The sequence below is a fragment of the Papio anubis genome, unplaced genomic scaffold (assembly GCF_008728515.1).
Source record: "Papio anubis isolate 15944 unplaced genomic scaffold, Panubis1.0 scaffold274, whole genome shotgun sequence".
Taxonomy (NCBI): domain Eukaryota; kingdom Metazoa; phylum Chordata; class Mammalia; order Primates; family Cercopithecidae; genus Papio; species Papio anubis.
The window spans coordinates 72,171-97,894 of NW_022162826.1; the positions used below are offsets into that span (position 1 = coordinate 72,171).

At 41.5% G+C, this 25,724-nt stretch overlaps 1 non-coding gene across 1 annotated transcript; it reads left to right on the forward strand.

Moving 5' to 3' along the window:
• The first annotated feature begins 15,044 nt into the window (after nt 1-15,044).
• LOC116272946 lies at nt 15,045-15,148 on the forward strand. Its single transcript, XR_004181460.1, has one exon. It is a non-coding gene; the product is annotated as a U6 spliceosomal RNA (small nuclear RNA).
• The last annotated feature ends 10,576 nt before the right edge of the window (nt 15,149-25,724 follow it).

Sequence of the window (25,724 nt, forward strand, 5' to 3'; positions counted from 1 at the left end):
TTAAAATTACCCCCAGGTCTTTTCCTTGAGGGACAAAAGTAGGGTGCAGAGCTGCCTACAAGGTGGAGCATTCTTAAAATCTCCAAAAAACTGCTGCCCTTGGGTACTCAGCTGATAGAGTGAACAGGAGGAGTGAATGAATCGGTGAAAGCACCCTGTGATTTAAATGTCACAAGCCTTTGATTTTCGTTGGGAACCTTGTCTGATGTGTGTCACTCCTCACTCCGTTGTGCTTGCCCTTTGGAAAGATGGAATGGGGAGGACAGAGAGGAGACAGCTGATAAAAAGACACTTAAGAGGGCACCGGAGAGCCACGTGGCTTGTCCCTGGAAGGCGGTAGAAAGCAATCTGCAGTCATGATGCCTTTCTTCACTCATCAGTAGCTATAATGTTGAAAATGGGGCAAACGCCTTCCCCCTACAACTGCTTAACAAAAGGTAGTTCTCCTAGAAAACAGAATCTGTTGTATATGTTGCCAGTGATTTTCACAAGTGTAGATGCCTAAGAAATAGGCAAATATGCTGAGTGCGGTGGCTCACACTTACAATCCCAGCACTTTGGAAGGCCTAGGCAGGTGGATTGCTTGAGCCCAGGCATTTGAAACCAGCCTGGAAAACATTGTGAAACCCTGTCTCTACAAAAAATAAACAAAAATTAGCGAGGCATTGTGGTGTGTGCCTGTAGCTCCAGCTACTTGGGAGGCTGAGGTGGGAAGATTGCTTGATCCTGGCACGTTGAATCTGCTGTGAGCCCTGATCATGCCTCTGTACTCCAGCCTGGGTGACAGAGTGAGAGCCTGTCTCAAAAAAAAGGAAGAAAGAAATAGGCAAATACAAGAGATGGAAAAAGGAATTGAAAGAATTGCCATGGGATTGTGCATTAGTTAGACAATTTGCTTTTTAAAATTGCATGTGGTTTTGAAGGACAGGTTGAATTTGGATATTTAAAATGCTTAGGTAAAGCTAAGACTGGCAGGGTCAAACTGTGCCCATGAAATCTTTGTTCTGGAACTCAAGTGAAAAATTGGCAGATTTGCACTTTTTGAGCTTTTTAGAGTACATTTTCCATGTAGCTCCAGGTGGCTGGGTGAAATATGCTAAGCTCTACAGAAGGGTAAAAGCAAAAGCCTCCCACATGAGTGGCAGGAGTAGGTTAACCTGTAGTATCTGGAAAGATATGTAGATCACCAGTTAGAACATTTGGAAGGAGGAATTGCCAGTGGCTTTTAGACAAGGAATGGAGGAGTTGAGACAGGCAAGGTAAATTGGGGCCCTCCTGCCAATCGGAAGTTTTTGAGTGATATTTTTAATATTTATTATTCCATCCTCCTTGGTTGGAAAGTCATGAAGGAGAGGGACACTGTCATGCTCATGGTTCGGGTTGGTATTTCTGGCATGGGGTAGAATTGGCAACTTTGCTGAATTGAACAACTGTTCCCCACTAGACCAAAAGTGCCCAGAGGACTGAAAACCTTCCAATTCAACTTGGTGGCAGCAAGGCAGCCGCCAGTGAATGAGTGATTGATGAGAGCCAGCGGATTAAAGGAGACAACTAATTGTAAACTGGAAATATTTTTCAAAGATAAAAGTAGCCTCCTCAGATAAAACCACTAGGGCTTCCTTTTGAGTTTTCTTTTCACAGAACAGGATATTAGTGGTTTGGTGGGTCTCCTGCAGGAGGGAGTAGCTGTGGATGGAAGCTGGTAGGCTGGGAAGGTTTCTACCTGTTTCTCACTCCTTTCCTACTAAGGCCCCTTCAACTGAGAGGCTGGGTAATTAATTACCTGAGATCACACAACCAGTCCTGACCTGTCCCCACAAGGGGTGGAGCTATTCTTTGCGGGTCAAAATGGAAACAAAATTCACCAGAGTGCTATCCGTTCAAAAGCTCCCAACTCCGAACAGAGAGCCATTGCAATGGTGTCCACCTGGGCACCATTTTGGAAACTGATATTTATTATCACGTTTAGGTTCACATGCCAGGTGCCCGCCTGGCATGGAGGCAGCAGCCTGTTCGAGTTCTGCCACCTGAGGACACCCAGACCTGTGAACCCCAAGTGAGGGCTTTTCTGACCTTTGGGGAGGAGTTAGGCTGCTTTTGCTGATATAAAAGATCACTGCCAGATTCATGTCCAGGATAAGGTTTTCCTTGTTAGGTGATACGGACTTTCAGAATGTAGAATTTCCTGACCAAGGTTGTGTCTGTTCTGGTTTAAAGAGGAAAATTTGCTGCCTGTGTTTTTCCTTAAGCCAACACACCACCCACCTGCACTAGAGGAATCTGGTATTGCCCTCCTCCAAAGGCCAGGACAGTCTCAAAGGAGACATGCTAATGGCTTAATTGTTTTGTTTATTCTGCTCCTCACAAATTCCAGTAGCTACATTTACATTGAGATAACTTTTTTCTAATGTCTTGTCATTTCCCTTGGTTTTGAATGGCTCTTAATGTTTGCCCTTAGTGTTGTTTTGAAAGGTTGATGGAGCCCGTTAGTGATGGGTGTGGCTTTCTCCAAATGGGGGTTTTTCTTAGTGTGTGGTAGAGAAAGTGAGAGTAATTTTAAAAATAAAATATGCACACTTTTTCTGTCTGTACACACAAACTGTAGATTATTTTGGAGCCTGATATTTATGATTACATTTATGTTCACATGCTTTAGGTTTTGGGGGTTAAAAGATTAACGTGTGCAAGGGAATGGTGATATTTAACAGGACAAAAATTTCACGTTTACAGAGCTGTGGTTTGCTTTTCAAAATGTAGAGGTTTGTTTCTTCACCTTTGCTTTTTTTTTCTTTTTTTTTTTGAGACGGAGTTTCGCTCTTGTTGCTCAGGCTGGGGTGCGATGGCGTGATCTCGGCTTACTGCAGCCTCCACCTCCTGGGTTCAAGTGATTCTCCTGCCTCAACCTCCCAAGTAGCTGGGATTACAGGCACGCGCCACCACACCCGCCTATTTTTTTTGTATTTTTAGTAGAGGCGGGTTTTCTCCATGTTAGCCAGCTGGTCTTGAACTCCTGACTTCAGGTAATCTGCCCACCTTGGCCTCCCAAAGTGCTGGGATTACTGGTGTGAGCCACCGCACCTGGCCTGTTTCTTTACCTTTGACCAAGAATCAACTATAAGACTATTCTGGTTCATGTTGTAAATGCTTTTTTTTTAGACAAGGTCTCTATCTGTCACCCAGGCTGGAGTACAGTGGTGCCATCACAGCTCACTGCAGCCTTAATTAAACTCCTGGGGTCAAGCGATCCTCTTACCTCAGCCTCCCAAGTAGCTGGGACTATAGACGTGCATCACTGCACCTGGCTTAAATGCATTTTTATAAATTTAGTATAAACAAGACATTTTAGATTGAATAACTTTGTAATGTACTAGGACAGTAATTTTTAATGCAGGTGGGATCCAACTTTTGAGAAAGGGAAATGTGAAGGTTGAAGAAAGTGAAATCAACTGCTGTTGGCTAAATCTAGGTGTGCTGACCTCCTTAGAAAAGAAATGCTTCCTTTGCCTGCAAACCGGAGTTTGGGAAATTTAGAGCTAGGAAATCATGTGGTCGATCTTAACGTTATAAATCACTCAGACAAATACAGGATAATGCTGTTTTCGGAAGTGCTTGTGATTGTACAGGATTACATGGTGATAAAGAGTTTTCAATGGCTCCTCCAGTTTCTGAGGGAGTTCTGTGCTTTGCTTTCTTGGTGATTCCTTCTGCAGACTTTAGAGCCTTTGAGTGGGGCTGGGTATGCTTCCGTGAATTTAACAGTTTAACATGCTGTTGAATAGAAGAGAATCTGCTATTGGATCTAGCGATTACTAAGAAACCACTTCTGTATCATCCAGCATTTGTACTTACTTTGAAGTACGTATTAGTATTTTCCTTGGTTTACAGACAGGAAAATGAGTTAGGTACCCTGTTCAAGGTCACCCGTCTGAAAAGTGGCAGAGAGGGGATTTAAACTCCTGGTCATCTGAATCTAAGGTCTGCTTAGAAGAGGCGCTGTTTGCTTCTAGACACATGCATATTTAAGTTGTGGGTCCATGGACTAATAGCATGGGCATCCCTAGGATATTATTAGAAATGCAGAACTTCAGGCCCCACCCACACCTGATTCCAGATCTGTGTTTTAACAAGGTCTCTAGGTGATTGCAAAGCACTACTGCACAGGAACACTTCCCAGAGGAAGTGTGATGGCCGCCCTCCAGGATATCATCTTCCAAGTTTAGGGATGTGCCAGATATCCCAAGCCTTCAGATATGCGACTCAGTCATCTCTAATTATCCTGCTCAACCAACAATTAAAGAGCGATTCCTCCAAGTGGAATCAAGGGAAACTTTTCTCCTAGACAATTCTGGAGGGAGTCCAGCTGTCTTTGAGGAGATGCACAGAATAGGTTGTTGCCTACAGCACGCTTGGAAAACCTATCAACCCGGGGTGCCTCTTCCACGGCTGCTGTCCATGCCATACTTTCTCTCATTACTGATCCCTCTGAACTAGTCTCTCAAACCTTCTCCTAAAGAGGCTGAGAACAGATTTTGTCAGGCCAGAGAAGAAGAAAGAGATCCAGAATGGGGACTATCAATAGCATGAAAGTAGAGAAGGGCATGAAAAAGAGCCCAGCCTTCAAAACACTGCAGTCTTGGTGCTTTAGAACTGCACTTTACCTTTTCCTCCTACCTAGTTTTCCTTTTAGAATTCCCCCAGGCATCTATGCTGGAGACAGTAGTGTCTTTGTTGTTCCCCTCCCTGCCTTGCTCCTGCCAGTTCCACCGCCCTGTGAGTATATCTTCACAGGGCCCCCCCTTCCTTTTCACAGTGGCCACCCCAGTTTGGATGTGCATTGTCTTACACTGGGAACATTACAAGAGTTTCTTAAGTGGTCTTCACTCTTATCCCTCTGTAATTCACAGAAATAGCATCAGCACATCATCTTCTAGTAACACAGCTTTGCACCTGTCACTCTTCCTCAAAAACTCTCAGTTCCTACTGCGAACAGTCTAAAGACCAAAATGCGTTACGGTCTAAATTACACCAATTACTGGTTGCGTTTATCCAACTTGATTTTCCAGTAGTTCTTCTGAAATAAACTCCGTGAGGGCAGCCTACATGCCTTGTTCCTACTATTAGCTCCTAGCACAGTGCTTGTACACAGTAGATTCTCACTAAATATTGATTGAATGAACGAATGAACTTATTCTCAGGTTTATGTTTTATAGTCTGCCTAGAATACACTCCTTGGTCAGACCATTTCCCGTGACTAGATTTCCCTTCCCTTTTTTGCTGTTTATCTGAATCCTTAAAAAACCAAGTAAGGCCAGGTGCGGTGGCTCACGCCTGTAATCCCAACACTTTGGGAGGCTGAGGTGGGCGGATCACGAGGTCAGGAGATCGAGACCATCCTGGGTAACATGGTGAAACCCCGTGTCTACTAAAAATACACAAAAAAATTAGCTGGGTGGGTGGTGGACGCCTGTAGTCCCACCTACTCAGGAGGCTGAGGCAGGAGAATGGCATGAACCCGGGAGGCGGAGCTTGCAGTGAGCCGAGATCACGCCACTGCACTCCAGCCTGGGCGACAGAGCGAGGCTCCGTCTCAAAAAAGACAAAAAACAAAAAACCAACCAAACAAAAACAACAACAACAACAACAACAACAACAAATAAAGACTCATTTCCTGGAAGCCTTTGATTTAACTCATAGAGATCATTCCCTTCTCCAAATTGTAGCCCTTGTCATAGAGTTATTTATTTGGGACTAAACTATGTCATCTTGCATTGTTATCCGTTTTCATACAGTCTCTTACAGCCCAAGTAGACTGTAAGCCTCTTGAGATCAGAGGTAATTTACATTTCTTTGTATTTTTCAGAATTCACCATCTTTCCTTTTGGCCTTCCCACATTCCTGTACACCCTCGACATTCCCTGGTTATCTGACAGTTCATATTGGGGAATTATGGTTAGTTGTGGATCTGGCCTCCTCTCCCCACTTTCCTCTCAGTAATGCGTGTAGTCTCTGAGGGCAGACACTACATTCTCCTGTGTCTTTTCTGGTTTATTGAATGATAGAGGCTGTACTTTGTCCTTTTCAATTTTATCTACATTCTTTTCCTTCTCCTGCTCAATTCTTGGAACTCCCGTTTCTGAATGTCTACGAGTACAATGATGGTGAATAGAAAGTAATGAAACTGAGTCAATGTATCCTGTAGCTGGAGTGTGAAGGTGAGTCAGCAGACAGCAGCAGTGGATCTCTTCCATCCTGAGGAAAGGCAGCAGCTGGCCTGGTGATCAGGGAAGGAGGTCCTCCTCCCTACATTGTTTCCTGGAACTGAGTAGAACAAATTACTTAACTGTACTTCAGTTTCATTTGTTAAAAAATGAAGTAAGAATAGCTTCCATTCTGTTTTCATTCAAGTGGTGATGCATTGACAATTAATAAGAAAATTATAAAATGCCTTAGATACCACCGTTGGGACTATGTAACGCACCACAACCTGGTCGCGACTGAGGCTGTGTTCTAGCCACCCCTCTTTTCTGACTCTACCACATTGCCCTAAAGTTAGAGGCAACAATAGAATTACCGCATTAGTGTTTTTCTAACAAACCTGTTCAAGTCGTGGCTCACTGAATTTTAGGGAAATGATATCATTTCTCTCCAGTCTTTTAATAGATTGTCTTTGAAAGAGTTGCATGTTGCCCGTTAAGGAAATGCTTCAGTTGAACGTAATTAAGGTTAGAAATGGTTTAAGAAAATAGACACATCTCTGCTTGACCTGCCCAGCCTCAAACTTTCGTATCTCTTAGTTTGGGGAGGGATGGATGGCAGATGTAGAGTGCTTCAATTTTTGTTTTGCAGAAAGTTATATCATCATCATATAGAACAGACATCAGAGAACGAAATTAATTAGTAATGCATTCACCGAATTTGGGCAGGATAGTTTGCTTATTTGAAAAAATTCTTGGCAAGGATGAGGATGATTTCTCATCATCCTCCTCCCTAACTGGCTGGGTAATTTAAAGGTTTTTGAGTTGAAATTTTCTGAATAGAGTCGGTTCAGTTTACCCTTTTTTATATGGTAGATTTGGTAGATTGGTAATAGTGCATTACTGGGAGTGAAGGAAAGACACCTTTTTCTGCCTTAATCCTGAGCTGGAGGAAGCACAGCCTTGTCTAGAAGCGAAAGATATAATTATATCCATTTCATATGCAGTATGACAAAATCATTAGAAAATTATAATTGCAAGTAGAAAAAATATAGGAGGCATACGCATATATGTCTAAGATGTTCATATGAGAAGTTATGGGAGGAAAATGAAATAATTACTAATTAATAATTACTGTTAATAAGGTTTCAAGTGATCCCCTTTTTTCCCCTTGCCTGGGTGTGCTTCCATCTTATCCAAGTCTTAGATCGGTTTCTAGATCTAGGCTCAACAAAATTCCCTCCCCTGGACCCCCAAGCCTTCCCAGATAGACACCTTCCTCTTCCATATGTCCATGACACCTAGTTTGAAATGTTCTTACCTCATGCATCATGGTCTGCCTTGTGTAGACCCTTTAAGCTTTTGTGTCTCATTAAGATACTGAACTCGGTGGCACGGTGGCTCATGCCTGTAATCCCAGCACTTTGGGAGGCCTAGGCGGGCGGATCACCTGAGGTCAGGAGTTTGAAACCAGCCTGACCAACATGGTGAAACCCCATCTCCACTAAAAGTACAAGATTAGCCGGGCATGGTGGCGCATGCCTGTAATCCCAGCTACTGGAGAGGCTGAGGCAGGAGAATCACTTGAACCTGGGAGCCTAAGGTTGCAGTGAGCCGTCATCGTGCCATTGCACTCCAACTTGGGCAACAGAGTGAGACTCCATCTCAAAAAAAAAAAAAAAAAACAAAGATATTGAACTCCAGGGAACAGAAGTTGTTTCTGACATATAGCCAATGGTCTTAATCCAGATAAAATTCACCTGCAGTACTTTTTAAAAATGACAGCTCTTGGGCACCATCCTAGACCAAAAGGATTCAGACACAACTGTATTACTTTTCAGAGCTTCCTGGGTGGTTCCAAAAAGCAGCCTAGGTTGAGAGCCACTGTTGGTGGATGTTTAAGCATTGTTGGCTCTGCCATAATTGGAGGCAACACCAAATGCAAACTGATCGGGATGTATTTTTGCCATGCTGTAACACACCATGTGACTTAGGAAGTTTTGTGGTTTTGGCTTTTTTGGTTAGGGAGGGTATTATTTAATACAGCTGACTTGAATAAATAGAAAACTGGTTCCCAGGGGACTTTACAAAAGGTAAGCCTTTGTATGACTAGCGCCTGAGGGGTTTCGTCGATGGCAAGGCTATGGTAGTTTTACCACCTGAATTCTCTTACCTCATCCCCACTTTGGCGTTGACCCTAGACCAGAGGCCTCCGAAACATGGCGAGGCATCAAAACCACCTGAGGAGGTGATTCAGCTGGTTTGGGATGAGGCTTCAAAATCTGTTTTTCACCAGGGTTCCAGGTGATTCCAGTGGAAAAACTGATAGTAAGGGGACCCGCTGCTTTACAGCTGTGTGGAATTGAAAATGACGTGGGTCTTGGATCATAAGCAACAGGGTGTTTTTCTTGCTTTTCCTAGATTATCTTCCTTAACCCCAAATTATGTAATTACATACATATTTTCTCTAGAACTTTTTTGTATTTTGAAATTTTAGCTCCTTATGTCACCCAAAATTTACTTTTCTGGTGTGGAGGAGGGGTATAATTTTTTCCAAATGGTTAATGGTCTTAAAAATAATTTATTCCGTGGTGCATTCTTTGTCTTATGTTGTGAAGTGCCACCTTTATCTTATGTTAAATTCATATCTATCATTTGTTTCTAGCCTCTTCTGTTTCCTTGATCCTTTTCTTTATTCCCAAACCAGTTGCTAGTACCACATTTTATAATTACTCTAGTTTTAGAATATGTTTATATATATATATTTTGGCAAGACTTTACTAATTAAATTCCTTTTTAAATGAGTTCCTGGCAATTTATACTCATTTACTCTTCCAGATAAAATTTGGGATCAATGTGTCAAAGTTCCAAAACAAAATCTCTTTGGAACTTTGGTTGGAGTAGCATGAACCCTCTAGAGCAGCAATCCCCAACCTTTTTGGCACCAGGGACCGGTTTCGTGGAAGACAGTTTTTCTGCAGCCTGGGGTGTGGAGTGGGGATGGTTTTGGGAGAAAACTCTTCCACCTCGGATAATCTGCATCAGATTCTCATAAGGAGCGCGCGGCCTAGATCCTGCGCATGCTCAGTTCACAATGGACTTTGCGCTTCTATGGGAATCTAGTGCTGCTTTGATCTGACAGGAGGCGGAGCTCGGGCGGAAATGCTTGCTCACCGGCCGCTCACCTGCTGCTGTGCAGCCCGGTGCCTGACAGGCCACAGCCGGCACAGGTCCATGGCCCCGGGGTTGGGAACCGCTGCTCTAGAGCACTTTGAGGAGGTGAACGTCTTTGTAACTGATGACTTACATCCACAGACAACAGTGTCCATCCCCATCAGCCCTTCTTTCAGGGGCCTCCATTCATCTTTATGCTTTTCTTTATACAATTATTTCACTTTTTTTTTTTTTTTTTTTTTTGGAGACAAGGTCTCGCTCTGTCACCCAGGCTGGAATGCAGTGGCATGATCAGGGCTCACTGCAACCTCCACCTCCTGGGATCAAACGATCCTCCCATCTCAGCCTCCTGAGTAGCTGGAACTACAGCTGTGTGCCTTCATGCCCAGCTAATTTTATTTATTTATTTTGTAGAGATAAGGTTTTGCCGTGTTGCCCAGGCTGGTCTTGAACTCCTGGGCTCTAGTGGTCCTCCAAAAGCGCTGGGATTACAGGTGTAAGACACCATGCCCAGCCATCTTCCCCATTTCTTATTACTGGCATTTTATAACCCTTGTACCTGATTTGAATGGGATATTTCCTATAACATTGTCTTTTGAAAATATTAATAATTTTATCCGTAGTTCTTATAATTTAATGGATATCACGTCATAACCCATGGAATTACAAGAATCTCGCTCACCCGAATATAGAGGGATTGTAGCATTCTGAGGCATTCCATTTTTTACTCTTGCTTCAAAAACAGACAAAACAGGTTCTCCTCAAGTGTCCCAGTGCACTCTTCTTCATGAACAGAGTGGCCTGGGCTGTGGGGCCGTCATTCGGAGGCTCTTTGGCAGAGTTGCAGAAGAAGCTCAGTGTGGGCCAAATGTGGTCCATGGTGGGACACAGCCTGCAGTTTGTGCTTCTGAATAGCTCCCTGGTCGGGAGTTAGATGTTCAGTGATGCACCTCGTCATCCTAAGGTCAAGAAAGCGCAAGTGGAAGAAGGGGGAAGATGTCTTAATTCTGCCTAGCTGAATGAGGGATTCAGAAGTGGGAACCAGGCCTTTGCTTATAATCTCAGAAGGAAAAAAGGATGATTCCAGGAATCAAATAATTCTAAGAACCAGTTATATAAAAAGCATTTTGCAAACTACAATGTGATATTCACATGGATTCGGAAGTACTACTTCCATGTGTGTTAGCTGCATTTGAAAGTCTTCTAGAAAGAGAGCAATGCAATTGCTGGATAAAACCTCATCCCTCTACCCCAGAATTGTTGTCACAGCTTTAAGGAAGTTTTATGTGAAAGCAGAGGAAAGTAACAGTAACTCTTTAATCCAGACATGTGTCTACACCGTGGATAACTCACAGAAGGCCTTAGAGACTCTGAGAATTGGTGAATATCCTATATATCCTTAGCATCCAGAGGCTAAATACCCCTCCATTCCCTGAGTGAGGGCATGCGAGCTGTTAACAATGTCCCATCCCTGGTACCTCACTCTTTGCATTTCCCTGTCTTTCCTCAATCATCTTGTATCACAGGAGGTATAAAAGTAGTTAGACAGTTCTATTTTTTGACAGCAGATTAAAAGCCAAAGTTAAAGGTAAATGCTTAACCCATTGGGTTCTAATAAGCTAGTAAAGCCTGGGCAATATAGTAAGACCCCTATTTCTAAAAATTTTTTTTTTAATTAGCTGAGTGTGGTGGCACATGTGCCTGTAGTCCCAGCTAATCAGGAGGCAGAGGCAGGAGAATCCCTTGAGCACAAGAGAAGGCCGAGGCTCCGAGAGGGTAATATGTGGTAAAAGTTAAACCTCAGTCCTGGTACCTTTGCGTTCTTGTGCAATAGTCTGCACTTTGCTTAGGTTTTTTTTTTTTTTTTTTTTCCTAATTTAAATACTTCAACTGCATTTCTGACCTGTTAGCCTTTCTGTGTACTGTTACCTGATTGCTTTTGGAAAAGAGCTTCCAGTGGGCTAAATATGTTTAATCTGCTGTGGCTTCTGAAGTCCCTCATCTTTAGGGAGAAGTGGCTCCTCTGTCTACCCAATTGGTCAAGCCTCTTTCTTTTCTTGATGTTCTTTTTTTCTTCATAAAAAGTTAGGCATTTAAAATTTTTTCTGTTCGTCTTTCTAAATAAAGTACTTCAAGTTATTTTGAAAGCTATGTTCATATCCTATCAATATGCAAACAGATGAGTTGATGTTTTAAAAATGACATGCTAGTTTGAGATCTTGGTCTTCTAGTACCTATTGATTCTAGTGCCTATTAACTGGCTAATGACTGCTTGTATTTGTTGAATCTAAATATTATGTTCATTGATTGGTGGTTCCCTGGCAGCACTCCCCGTGGGCCTGTGGGTTGGAGAACATGGGAAGAGATACCTGCTTGTGGAAAGGTGGGAGGTAAGAGTGGGAAGGACTTTGGTGGTTTTGGTGCCAGCTTAGCCACAGCAGAATAAAGTACTCAGTAGATTTCTAAGGTTTCTGACTCCACACCCTGGTTTCCTGATAGCATCTATGGACTCACCTGGGCCCAGGGCTGTCCTGAAGGAAAGGATACAAGCCTAGCTGGCCTCACCACTTGATGATTGTAGAGCCCTAGGGTCTTGAGGGAGCATAGGGCAGATAGTTACACAGGCCTTGGGCAAGACCCGGTGTTGTGCTGGCTTCAGGTCAGACCTGCAGTCCCAGTGGTGGTGGCCATAGGGGTGCTTGTGTCACCCTTCCCCCAGCTCCACACATCTCAGCTCAGAGAGGAGGACTGTTTGGGAAAAAGTAAGGGAAAAGAACAAGAGTCTCTGCCTGATAATCCAGAGAGTTCTTTTGGATCTTACACAAGACCACCAAGTCTTGTCCGCAAGAACTACAGTGTTACTGGGCTTGGGGTACCCCATAATGCAGATATGGCTGTGGTGTCCAAAACTTAGATCGTAACAACCAAGTCCCTTTGAATACCTGGAAAACCTTCCAAAGAAGGATGGGTACAAACAGCTCCAGATTGTGAAGCGTACAATAAATTCTTAACTCTTCAATGTCTAGATACCCATGAATATCCACAAGCATCAAAACCATCTGGGAAAACATGGCCTTACCAAATGAAATAAATTGACCAGGGGTCAGTCCCAGAGAGACCGAGATATGGGACCTTTCAGAAAGAGAGCTCAAAATAGCTGTTTGGAGGAAACTCAAATTCAAGGTAACACAGACGAGGAACTCAGAATCTTATCAGATAAATTTAACAAAGAAATTGAAATAAGAGGATCAGGCAGAAATTCTCGAGCTGCTGAATGCAATTGACATACTGAAGAATGCATCAGAGTCTCTTAGTAGCAGAACTGATCAAGCAAAAGAAAGAATTAGTGAGCTTGAAAGACAGGCTATTTGAAAATACACAGTCAGAGGAGACAAAAGAAAAAAGAATTAAAAAGTATGAAGCCCACCTACAAGATCTGGAAAATAGCTTCAGAAGGGCAAATCCAAGAGTTATTGGCCTTAAAGGAGGTACAGAGAGAGAGAGAGAGAGAGAGAGAGAGAGAGAGTAGTGGAAAGTTTATTCAAAGGAATAATAAGAGAACTTCCCAAACAAAAGATATCAAAATTTAAGTACAAGAAGGTTATAGAACACCAAGCAGATTTAACTAAAAGGAAATTACCTCAAGGCGTGTAATAACAAAACTCCCAAAGGTCAAAGATAGAGAAAAGATCCTAAAAGCAGCAACAGAAAATAAATAACATATGATGGAGCTCCAACACATCTGGCAGCAGACTTTTCAGTGGAAACCTTACAGGCCAAGAGAGAGTGGCATGAGGTGCTGAAGGATTAAAAAAACAACAACAACGCTTACTCTAGAATGGTATGTCTGGCAAAAATATCCTTCAAACATGAAGGAAAAATAAAGACCTTCCCAGACAAACAAAAGCTGAGGGATTTATCAACCCCAGGCCTGTCCTACAAGAAATGCTAAAGGGAGTTCTTCAATCTGAGAGAAAAGGATGCTAACAAGCAATGAGAAATCATCTGAAGGTACAAAACTCACTGGTAATAGTAAGTGCACAGAAAAACAGAATATTATAACAGGGTAATTTTAGTGTGTAAACTATTCATATCTTAAATGGAAAGATGAAAGGATGAATCCATCAAAAAATAATAACTTTTCATGGCATAGAGAGTACAATAAGATAAATAGAAACAACAAAAAGTTAAAAAGTGGGGAGACAAAATTATAGAGTTTTTATTAGTTTTCTTTTTGCTTTTTATGCAGTCAATGTTGTGATCAGTTTAAAATAATGGGTTATAAGATGTTATTTGCAAGCCTCATGGTAACCTCAAATGTAAAAACATACAGCAGGTACACAGAAATTAAAAGGAAGAAATTAAAATGTGCCACCTGAGAAAATCACCTTAAAGGAAGATAGGAAAGAAGGACAGAAGGAAAAGAAGACCACAAAACAACCAGAAAACAAATAACAAAATGGCAGGAGTAAGGCCTCACTTATCAGTAATAACATTGATTGTAAATAGACTAAACTCTCCAATCAAAAAACATAGAATAGCTGAATGGATAAGAAGCAAGACTCAAGGATGTATTGCCTACAAGCAACACACTTCACCAAATCAAACCAAAATGGATTAATGCCTTAAATCTAAGACTTCAGACTATGAAACTACTAAAACAAAACATTGGGAAGACTCCAGGACGTTGGCCTAGGCAAAGATTTTTTGGACAAATGGGATCACATCAAGTTAAAAAGTTTCCACACAGCAAAAGAAAACATCAACAAAATGAAGAGGCAGCCCACAAAATGGGAGAAAATATTTGCAAATTTTCCAGCTCACAAGGGTTTAATAACCAGAATATAGAAAGAGCTCAAATAACTCTATAGGAAAAAAATCTAATGATCTGATTTTAAAATGGGCAAAAAATCTCAATAGATATTTCTCAAAAGAAGACATACGGCAAACAGGTGTATGAAAAAGTGCTCAACACCACTGATAATCAGAGACATGCCAGTAAAAACTACGTGTAGAGATATCATCTCACCCAAGTGAAAATGGCTTTTATCCAAAAGACAGGCAATAATGAATGCTGGCAAGGATGTGAAGAAAAGGGGAAAAGGGAACTCTCATACACTGTTGGTGGAAATATAAATCAGTACAGCCATTGTGAAGAACAGAAGGGAGGTTCCTCAAAAAACTAAAAATAGAGCTAGCTACCTTATGATCCAGCAATTCCATTGGTAGGTGTAAACCTAAAAGAAAGGAAATAAGCATATGGAAGAGATATCTGTATTCCCATGTTTATACTAGTACTATTCACAATAGCAAATATTTGGAATCAACCTAAATGTCCATCAACTGATGACTGAAATCATCTGTTGATATACAACAGAGTACTAATCAACCATAAAAAGGAATGAAACCCTGTCATTTGTCATCTGCAAGAACATGAATGGAACTGGAGGTCATTATGTTAAGTGAAATACGCCAGGCACAGAAAGACAAATTTCATATTTTCTCACTCATTTGTGAGAGCTGAAATTAAAACAATTGAACTCATGGAGATAGGGAATAGAATGATGGTTACTAGAGGCTGGAAGGGGGATTGAGGAGACAGGGGTTATGGTTAATGGGCACAAAGAAATAGTTAGAAATAATAGTTAGAAAGAATGAATAAGACCTAGCATTTGCATGCTCATGGCAGCACATGTACTAAAATTGGAACGACACAGAGAAGATTAGCATGGCTCCTGCACAAGGATGGCATGCAAATTCATGAAGTGTATTTTAAATTTTATTGAAAAAAAATCTCGTATTTCTTAGCATAACAGAGTGACTATAATCAATAATAATTCGTGCATTTAAAAATAACTAAAAGAGTATTATTGGATTGTTTGAAACACAAAGGATAAATCCTTGAGGGTGTGGATACCCCATTTTTGATCATGTGATTATTACACATTGCATGCCTGTATCAAAATATCCATATACACCTACTTATATACACAGCAAAATTAAAAATTAAAATGAATTTTATATTATTTGAAGATTTTTCTTAAATCCTTCCTGATTTTTTCCAGAATAAAAACCAAATTTATAAAGTTAGTTTTAATTTTGACATTAAATGTCCAAGCAAATTAGAAATAAAAAATAGTGAGGAGGAATTAGAAACGGCAGTTATTTGCAAAGGCAATTGTAAACATGTCATTTGATGCTACTGTTATTCGACACTACACATGGTAAAAACACAGTGAGTGACATCATAGAAAACCAACTCAAGTATTACTTTTTCCTGACAATTTTCCTCCTCCTTCCAATATTCCATAGAAATTAGACTGTCTAGAGAAAGTAAAACAAGAACACAGCACATCACGGAAATAGAACATCAAGAAAAACAAGTTTTATGTGAAAAGTTTGCCTTATTTAATTTAAATATCAGGCTGGGTTTAAAAAATTACTATTTTTTTGAGACAAGGTGTCGCCTGTCATCCTGGCTGGAGTTCAGTGGCATGATCATGGCTCACTGCAGCCTCGATCTCTTGGGTTCAAGCAATCCTCATGCTTCTCGAGTAGTTAGGATTACAGGTTACACACCACCATGCCCAGCCAATTTTAAAAATATTTTGTAGAGGTCAGGTGCAGTGGCTCGTGCCTGTAATCCCAGCACTTTGGGAGGCTGAGACAGGCAGATCACCTGAGGTCAGGAGTTCGAGACCAGCCTGGCCAACATGGCAAAACTCTGTCTCTACTAAAAATACAACAACAAAAAAATTAGCTGGGTGTGGTAGTGGACACCTGTAATCCCAGCTACTAGGGAGGCTGAGACAGGAGAATCGCTGGAACCTGGAAGGCAGAGGTTGCAGTAAGCTGGGATTGTGCCACTGCACTCCAACCTGGGCGACATAGCAAGACACTGTCATAATATATATAAAATATATATTATAATTATATATTATATATAATAATATATATCTATATATTATATAATTATATATATTATTATATATGTATATATATCTCTACAAAATATATATATATTTTGTAGAGAAGGTATCTTGCTATATTTCCTAGGCTGGTCTTCAACTCCTGGGCTCATAGCAGTCCTCAGGCCTTGGCCGCCAAAGTCCTGGGATTACAGGCTGGAGCCACCATACACGGACTGAATTTTTAAAATTCTTAGTAGGGAGACCTTTTAATTGGAAGTTGACTATAGGAACGAAAAGGAAAGTGGGTGACTGAACAACCCTACTAGGAGAGAAAAATAGATGAATCAACGTGAAGAATGTCTGGGATGGGAGCCTCACATGCCCAGAGCTGCCCTTTTGTGTCTCTTGGGAGGGGCAGTGTTCTGGATGAAGGCTGTCAACAGGAGGCTGGACTACTCTGAATATCGAGGGAGTGACCTTGAGAAATACCAATTCTACAGTATGGAGTCAGTTAGGTCAAAGGTTTTGTACCTCAAATAACCAAGTTATCTTACATTTCTGTCTGCCTTTGGAGACCAGAAGGTCAGTCAAATATTTGGTTAGATAAGCAGAAACAGGAAAACATCTTATTACGCATAAAATCTGTATCGAAGCACTACGTATCATTCCACACCATCCATTAGAACCAGCAGAGAGGAAGGCCCTGAAAGGTTTCTGTCTATTGAGGGTTGATAAAATGGAAGAGTTTAGTACCCATTCTTGCCACTTCAAGGTGAATAAAATGTGTCATCGACATTTTCTTTTTTTTTTTAATCTTTTTTTTTATTCTTTTTTTTTTTTTCTTTTCTTTTTTTTTGAGACAGAGTCTTGCTCTGTCACCCAGGCTGGAATGCAGTGGCATGATCTCGACTCACTGCAACGTCTGTCTCCCAGGTTCAAGCGATTCTTCTGGCTCAGCCTCCCAAGTAGCAGGGATTATAGGCATGTGCCACCACGCCCGGCTAATTTTTGTATTTTTAATAGAGATGGGGTCTTGCCATGTTGGCCAGGCTGGTCTTGAACTCCTGGCCTCAGGTGATCCACCTGCATCGGCCTCCAAAAATGCTGGGATTATAGGCACAAGCCACAGCGCCCAGCCTGATGTTTTATTTATAGGGTGCACTCTTTATTGTTTAAATGTCTATTTTTAGATGTTGATAGACCTTTGTAGGTAGTTTTACCCCTGTCTTTGGTTCTCTTGCACTGTTTGCCGCATAGCATCCTAAATTTTGACGCAAATGGGTTTTCAAGGACCTTGCTCCTCCTGCCTGTGGGAAGTGGTTACAGGTTAGCAAGGGTTGAAACTCCCCCACCGTTTTTCCTAGCTTAGCAGGCTGGGTGGTCACCAGCCCCAACACTCGTGAGAGCCCATAGAGACAGTCCTGGCTCAGCACTAAGGACATCTAGCAGGCAGGGCTGGCTGAGTGTTGTGTGGAGCAAGCTTAAGAGGGGATGTTCTAAAACCAGAGAAGAAACATTTTTCTCTGACAGTTCAGCAGATAATATCCCTTCATGGATTTATGATAAACACAGTCCTCTCATTGACCAAGGTTGAAAAACTCAGAAAGTTTGCTCGGCAGAGATCTGGGAGTCAGGAACGTACTATGTGCTGAGGAAGACATTTCAACTCCTCTTTCAAGCAAAAAAATAAAAATAAATTAAAAAAAGAAAAAAGAAAGAAGTCAATACTGATCTAGTTTATATAGCTATTATAAAAAATTATATTAATGAAAATAGAAATCCAGTTGTAAGTAAAGACAGCTACCAAATTCCTAAGCAATCTATTCATTTTTGTTTTTTTTTTTTTCAGACTTGAACACTTCTACTTGCTTTGCCTCACAATGCAATTGTCAATATAGGGCCACTTTAGTTGTACTTAGTACCTGACTCTGCAAAGACCACAGAGCTTACTTCCTTTAGAACGATTTTGTTTGATTAGTTTACACTCTTCACTGATATTTCTCAGTTGAGTAGGAGGAAAAAAAGGAGCTTAATTTAACTATATTAGCCACATCATGGACGGGGAAATGTATGGAGTATGTTTAAGTGATTTGCCTTGTTGAATAAAGATATATTTAAGCTTCGATTTTACTTTGTCCTATAAGAACTCTGTGAGCGAGAATTTTTTTCTTTTTTGAGATGGAGTCTTGCTGTGTTGCCCAGGCTGGGGTGCAGTGGTGTGATCCCAGCTCACTGCAACCTGCACCTCCCGGGTTCAAGCGATTCTCCTGCCTCAGCCTCCCGAGTAGCTGAGATTATAGCCGCAAACCGCCACGCCTGGCTAATTTTTTGTACTTTTAGTAGAGCCAGGATTTCTCCATGTTGGCCAGGCTGGTCTCAAACTCTTGACCTCAAGTGATTTGCCCGCCTTGGCCTCCCAAAGTGTTGGGATTACAGGCCTGAGCCACTGTGCCCAGCCGAGCAAAATATTTTTGACTATAGTAGTTTGAATGTTCTTTTAAGTTTCATAATGTAGGCTAAAGCTCTATTTTCTGCCAAATGCGAAATTGTAGAACAGAATAAACCCATGTGCTTTATATTATACAAATTATATCTGATGAATGTTCATGTTTAGAAAAATCACAATCAAGCTCAGCAGTTATAGATATGGATAACACAGTTCCTTTCCTGAGCAGAGCAGGTTTCATCATAATTGCCTTTATATATGTTTTCATACCTGTAGTAAACTTAGGAAACTTAAAAATTATTCAGTAGAAATTTAGAGTGTGGAGCCCTGGTTTGAGTCCTGGCTCTTGTCATCCTAGATCAGTTCCCTCCATTTTTACGTCTGTAAAATGGAAATATTCATAATAATAAAACACCTCAATAAGAATCAAATGAAATAAATGGAAGTGCTTTATAAAAGATAAACAGTTCAATAACTGTACAATTCAATAACTGCAAGGAGGTATTTTATAAGCATAGATTTGTTTTAAAACTAGGGGTTCTCAACTCAAATGCCCATCAGTGATAGACTGGATAAAGAAAATGTGGTACATATACACCATGGAATACTATGCAGCCATAAAAAAGGATGAGTTCATGTCCTTTGCAGGGACATGGATGCAGCTGGAAACCATCATTCTCAGCAAACTAACATAGGAACAGAAAACCAAACACCGCATGTTCTCACTCATAAGTGGGAGCTGAACAATGCGAACACATGGACACAGGGAGGGGAACATCACACACCAGGGCCTGTTGGGAGGTTGGGGGGCTAGGGGAGGGGTAGCGTTAGGAGAGATACCTAAGGTAGATGACAGGTTAATGGGTGCAGCAAACCACCATGGCACGTGTATACCTATGTAACAAACCTGCACGTTCTGCAGGATGTATCCCAGAACTTAGAAGTATAATTAAAACAAACAAAAAAAACTGGGGGTATACCGTGTGAATCACTGGAGGTATCAGAGAATTCTCAGCTGGTCTGACACATGTCCAAAATTCAAGTACTATTAAAAACACATAATTTTAAAAATAAAAGATACTTATGAAAGTCTGACTGCTAGATTCAAAGGGACATAAATAAACCTTATTTACCTTATGTATTTATGTCCCTTTGAATCTAGGGTCTTTTGTTTTGTTTTGTTTTCTTTTCTTTTTGACAGGGTTTCACTCCCATCACCCAGGCTGGAGTGCAGTGGCATGATCTTGGCTCATTGTAACCTCCATCTCCTGGGCTCAAGCAATTCTCTTGCCTCAGCCTCTGAGTAGCTGGGACTACAGGAGCACGCCATCGCACCCAGCTAATTTTTGTATTTTTTTTAGACGTGGCGTTTTGGCATGTTGTCCAGGCTGGTCTCAAACTCCTAGCCTCGAGTGATCTGCCCGCCTCAGCCTCCCAAAATGCTGGGATTACAGGCCTGAGCTACTGCACCCAGCCTAGTTTTTTTAAATCCCAGAAAAATTTTCAAGATTTTTTTTTTTTTTTTTTTTTTGCTTTTGTGTTAATATTTTGGGAATAGTGGGAGAGTGGGTAGCACACTTGAGTTACTGCAGGACTTGTTTTTTTGTGTGACCAGAGAGAGCCCATGGCACACAGCCGGGTTCTCGTTGGAAAGCCATCAAAACAAGTGCAGACAGCACTGCTTATGGCCCATGACACTCCTTCCTCTGCTTGAATCAGGACCACACATGGCTTCAGATGATACAGGTTCTTTCCTGACATCTCAAGGGTAGTCATTTGAATGCATCCGTGTCTCTCCCACCACCTCCCAAAATGCCGCCCTAAGTTAATTGGTAAATAAATGCTCAGGCTGCTTAGCAGAGGCCTGTCTCTGGGGCATGAAGTCTAATATAGTTTAAATGTAAGTCCATTGTGGCCTCCAAGTAGCTAGGAAAACAGGTGGGGGACTTCAAAGAGATCTGAGAGCAAGCCTGGCCAGGTCTCTTCTACTTTTCCAGCCCTGGCTTATGTGTGGGACAACGGTGAAAAGCAGCCCTTGAGGTAGAACCAAGTGGGTTTTTTATTATTATTCATATTTGGCACAGATTTACTGATGCAAAAAACATGCTCTCCTGATGTGGCCACTGAATCATCTCTTACTTCTTTCAAAATCCCTAAAATCTTGCATTCTGTGGTGTTTGGCAGATTACATCTCTTACTGTAGCAGCCTGTGCTTGCCAGCTGAAGTGTCTGAGAGTAGTCTGGAGTCATTTTCACACTCTTTGATGCTGGTCCACCTTTTACTACATACCAAGGATAGTACATATATCCACCAAGTGGTGCCAAATCTTGTTCTTTATTCTTCTTAAATTTTACCATCAAAATTGCACTTTAATAATAAAAACATAAAGCCATGAGCTATGCAAGTAATGAATAAAGATTATTCTGAGTAGGCTTAGGTGCCGCAAGAATGCCCTTGTTTTTCTCTTTCATGGTTTGACCCGTTGTGATGTGAATGTTCTCTTTGAGACAATCTTTGTGTTAAATCTTTACACTAATAAATGTATTAGAACTTCCTCAGGGATATTCTTAGCAAGGAGGAGTTGGTGGATGTGTTTTTTTGCAAAGAAGCTTCCTTTGTCTGCTTGGCAGTTCCCTGTGAGGTTTCTGACCTGTACATGAGACATACAAGTGGACAGAGCAGAATGAGGGAGACATGTATGCCAGTCTCATAAGTAAATCATTCTTGTAGTCAGTGTGGAAGAGTTGGTAAATTTCTGTCAGATTTCCTTCTGTTTTTGACTCTGCCAGGCTGAACCCAAAGACCCGACATTGTGACTGGAAAGGGCTACAAAAGAAAGCCCTTGCTGAGTGATCTCTGTATAATTGTCTTTCAGAGACTTCATAAGCTGTGGAGAATATTTGGATGAAGTTGGCAGTTTTATTGATACCATGTGATTCTACTTTGGTCCTATAGCAGTTTCTGCCACTTTGTCCCCAGTGGGGGAAATATGCTGTTACCATAATGGAAAAGGTGGACATTTGGTAGCATTTTTCTGTGTTTATGTCAGGAGTCGTCTAAAATGGTCATATTTTTGTTTTTTTAAGAAAAAAAACTTACAGGTACAAAGTAGGTGTATGTATTTATGGGGTACATGCAATATTTTGATACAGTCCTACAATGCGTAATAATGACATCAGGATAAATGGGGTATCCATCACCTTAAGCCTTTATCATTTCTTTGTGTTATAAACATTCCAGTTATACTTTTAGTTATTTTTACTTATTTATTTATTTTGAGACAGGGTCTCATTTGGTTGCCCAGGCTGGAGTGCAGTGATGCAATCATGGTTCACTGCGGCCGCAATCTCCTGGGCTCAGGTGACCCTCCTACTTCAGCTTCCTGAGTAGCTGGAACTACAGGCATGTGCCACCATGCCAGGCTAATTTTTAAATTTTTTGTACAGATGGAGTGTCACTGTGTTGCCCGGGCTGATGTCAAGCGATCCTTCCACTTTGGTATCCCAAAGCATTTACGGGTGTGAGTCATTGTGCCCCACTGACAAGAGGTTTTTCATATTTCTTTTATATCCACTGCCACAAAACTGAGTGCAGTTGGTCTCTTCAGTCAGGAAGTCACTTACCTTTCATGTGCTTCCCTATTACCTGGGCATATTTCCAGGGGGTTTCAGAGGAAGAAGTAGCTCTTTCCTATGAGAATATATGCTGGTTCTGAAATGTTTACTTAGATGCATAGTGGAAGCTCAAAAAGTATTTACTGAACTCACTCTTGTGGTTTAGCTTTCAATTATAAACATAGGAATAAAGAGAGAAAAAAGCAAGAAAAACTAGAGGCTGCAAACAAGGCAGGAAGAGCATGGATCTAGAAAGAAGTGGGAAGTCCGTTTACTCAGAGGAAGGATACCCACTCACCAATGGGAAATAGGTCCAGTGTTGTGTGGTAGGGTTGTGGGTGGTAGTAGAAATTTCACAGTGGGTGTGGAAGGTTGGTGAGTAGATGGACTATATTCAAAAGTAGATACCTTGCTCTCACCTATAATCCCAGCACTTTGGGAGGTCGAGATGGGAGGATCGCTTGAGACTAGAAGTTTGAGATTAGCCTGGCCAACATGGCAAAACCCCATCTCTACAAAAAATACAAAAATTACCCAGGTGCAGTGGTGTACCTGTAATCCCAGCTACTCCAGAGGGGGCTGTGGCGGAGGATACTTGAGCCTGGGGGTTCAAGGCTGCAGCAAGCCAAGATTGCACCACTGTACTCCAGCCTGGGTAACAGAGCGAGGCCCTGTCTCCAAAAAAGAAAGAAAGTAGATAGTGATGAAGCTGGGTAGTTAAAACAGAAATTTGAAAAGCAAGATGTGGAATTGCGATATAGGATTTCAGAGTTTAAAAGAAATGTGACATTTCTTAGTGGATTGTCCTTCGGTTGTGTTTACTAAGCAACTGTCAGCTAGTGAGATTACTGTGTATGGCCAATCCAGATAAATAAGATGATGAAGTCTTTATGAAAAGGAAAGAAAAATTTGGAATGCATACCTCTGTCCAGCTCAATTCCTCACTCCTTTTTAAGATGGAGAGCTGTTAGGTTTGTCTACACAATAGGAAACACCTGATTGAATAACAGCATGGAGTCAATCTTGACAGTGAAATTGGCTGCATCCAGTAGAATCCCAGGGCCGGTCGTCGTGGCTCGTGCCTGTAATCCCAACACTTTGAGAGACCGAGGTGGGAGGATCACTTGAGCTTTGGTCTCAGGACTTTGAGACCAGCCTGGGCAGCATAGTGAGACCTCGTCTCTAAAAAATTAAAAAAAAAAAAAAGAACACCAGCAAAATCAATTCCTGAACTCTCTTCTGTTCAGTAGTAGCATAAAGGCCTGACCTAAGTGATGGGGAAAGTTGATTTATGTGGCTGTAGCATCAGATGGATCAATGACAGTCCTGCTTGTGGATTTATAGCACAGGGGACACTACGTCTAGAAACACCTGTCTGTGGACTGCTGCTGCTGTCAGGTTAGTAATCGGTGTATTTTAATGTGAATGGACGTGACCTCCCTAGTGTCGGCCACATAATGGAAATCCTGGATCAGTATGCTTACTTCTTCCCATCTAATTGCAAGTTGTAATTTGTAAATAATGGGTTTACTTTTTAATTTTGAGAAGGTAAATGTGTTGCTGTACAAAAGTCCAGGATTCCTTCCCATTAAATCGGCAGCATTCTTGGACATGGTAAATCGTATCACACACTTGTCTCACGAAAGAAGTAGCAGCAGTTAGGAGACTTTGAATTCTCCCTTACGCGTGACTTTGAGCAACCTCTCAGACAACACAGTTCCTCTTCTGCAAAATGGAAATAATGTCTACAGTATATATTTCTACGCACAGAGTTGTTTTAGGACACAAAATGGCAAAGGAAGGAAAGGCTAAGTTACTGCAAAATCGTAGGATACTTTTGCTTTTTAATTTAATTTATACGCATGCCAATTTTTATCTAGAACCTAGATTTCAGGCTAAAGAAGAGAGCCCTTGGACTTCATTCCACTTGAATTAGTTTCACTTTATCCTTGCTTTAAAATTAGTCTTTATTTCCTTTCATCTCTTTTGAATATCCCCCTTGCCCTGCAATAATAAAAGAGAGCTGCATGCAGTGAAATCAAACCGTGAAATTATAGAATTGTAGAGCCAGAACTAGCTACATATAAACAGAAAAGAAAATCTGATTGAAATATTAATAATTTTCCTCAAGGTGAAAATGACTGGCAGGTGTTACTTTAACAGAGTTATTTATCCTTTTGAAAGGTGTGCTACTGAGCTGTTAACCTAATGAAATTTAGATAGTGGAAGGAATATAAGTTGTTGAATATTTGGGATTCATTTCTTTCCATCGGTATTTTCGGAGTGGTAGAGCGATGTGTCTGCATACTTTTGTAATAAGAAACAATTTGGGGCTGGTGTTGATAATCAAGTTGATTGCAATCTCCGGGAGGGGAGAGTGTATCTCTTCTTTTTCTTGCCATTTGCATATATTGTTCCACCTCTCCCATCTCATCTGAAATATGGGGCAGTTTCTTGGTTCTTAGTTGTTTCTTTTCTGACATGTTGCCGACCTCTGATTTCTCGTATCAGTGCTCTTCCCTTAGTTCAAAGATACGTCTCCCCAGTTGTAGATGGGGGTTTGAAAAGGAAGGTGCTTGTGATTTAAAAGGCCTGCCACGTACTGCTTCCATAATACAGTGAGTACACCTGTGGACTGAGCAAGGCCGCTGTCACATCTTTCAAGGTTTGCCTCATCGGTCCTACATCAGGTCAGCAAACTTCTGTAAAAGGCCAGATAGTAAATATTTTAGGCTTTGTGGACCATACAGTCTCTGTCAACAGCTACTCACCTCTGCCATTGTAGCATGAAATCACGTGGCTGTCTTCTAATGAAACTTGATTTACAAAAACAATCAGGCGGCGGGAGGCTGAGGCAGGAGAATGGCGTAAACTCGGGCGGCGGAGCTTGCAGTGAGCTGAGATCCGGCCACTGCACTCCAGCTTGGGCGACAGAGCGAGACTCCGTCTCAAAAAACAAAAAAAAACAAACAAAAAAACCAATCAGGCGGGCGTGGTGGCTCACGCCTGTGATCTCAGCACTGTGGGAGGATGACACAGGAGGATTGCTTGAGCCCAGGAGTTCGAGACTAGCGTGGGCAACATAGGGAGACTCCATCTCCACAGATTTTTAAAAAGTTAGCTGGGCATGATGGTGCATGCCTGGGGTCCCAGCTACCTGTGGGGACTGAGGCAGGAGGATCATCTGAGGTTAGGAAGTCAAGGCTGCAGTGAGCCACGATTGTATGTCACCTAGGCTCCAGCCTAGGTGACGGAGCAAGAGTCGGTCTCAAAAAACCAGCACAAATCAATAAAAATAAAAAATAATCATTGAGCCAGATTTGGCTTACAGGCTGTAGTTTGCTGACTCCTGTTCTACATGATTTTCATAAAGATGGGACAGGT